Source organism: Notothenia coriiceps, unplaced genomic scaffold, assembly GCF_000735185.1.
Source record: "Notothenia coriiceps isolate Sejong01 unplaced genomic scaffold, NC01 NC01_scaffold00002200, whole genome shotgun sequence".
Lineage (NCBI taxonomy): Eukaryota > Metazoa > Chordata > Actinopteri > Perciformes > Nototheniidae > Notothenia > Notothenia coriiceps.
In genome coordinates, this window is record NW_011334901.1 from 219,291 (window position 1) to 220,058 (window position 768).

Sequence of the window (768 nt, forward strand, 5' to 3'; positions counted from 1 at the left end):
CTGGCTTTGAATGGGAATTATGTTGTGTTGCTGTTTTCATATTTGTATTCTATTACATCTCGTTTTATCCCCACTTTGAGCACCTGAAAATTAAATGTATTATTACAGTATTTATTATTATAAAGAAATGTAAAAACATATATATATATATATGTATATTAAAAGATATTGAAGAATATTAAAAGATATTTAAACATAGTACAGTATTAACGTGAATAATGAATATGGGTAGATCGTAGATAGAATTGGAATAAAGTATCTGAATAAACAAAAAGAACCAAAACGAAATGTGTTCCCTCTGAGGTGTGGAGAAATCTCCCAGCATGCATCGGGTCATCGTACAGTTCCTGCAGCATGTTTGCTTTTGCTCTGCTGCACACACACACACACACACACACACACACACACACACACACACACACACACAGACAGACAGACAGACAGACAGACAGACAGACAGACAGACAGACAGACACGCACGTAGTGTTTAAAGTGACAGAACATTTGGGAACACGTGAGTACACAACTCAACACAATGTCTAACTTTTTATATTTGATCTTGATTAGTTTCTGACGTGTCTCAGATCCCGTCTCATTGTGTGAATATTAAAACTGTCCATCTGTAACTGTGGACAGTGTGTGTGTGTGTGTGTGTGTGTGTGTGTGTGTGTGTGTGTGTGTGTGTGTGTGTGTGTGTGTGTGTGTGTGTGTGTGTGTGTGTTTACCTGTACGCAGAATAAGACGATGGTCAGCATGCCGCACCAGCTG

The 768-nt window shown here is 38.3% G+C and overlaps 1 protein-coding gene across 1 annotated transcript in view; it reads right to left on the reverse strand.

Annotated features, from left to right (window-relative positions):
* Positions 1 to 768, reverse strand: part of cyb561 (cytochrome b561) — a 5,807-nt gene that overhangs the window by 2,535 nt on the left and 2,504 nt on the right. The window lies entirely within an intron of this gene.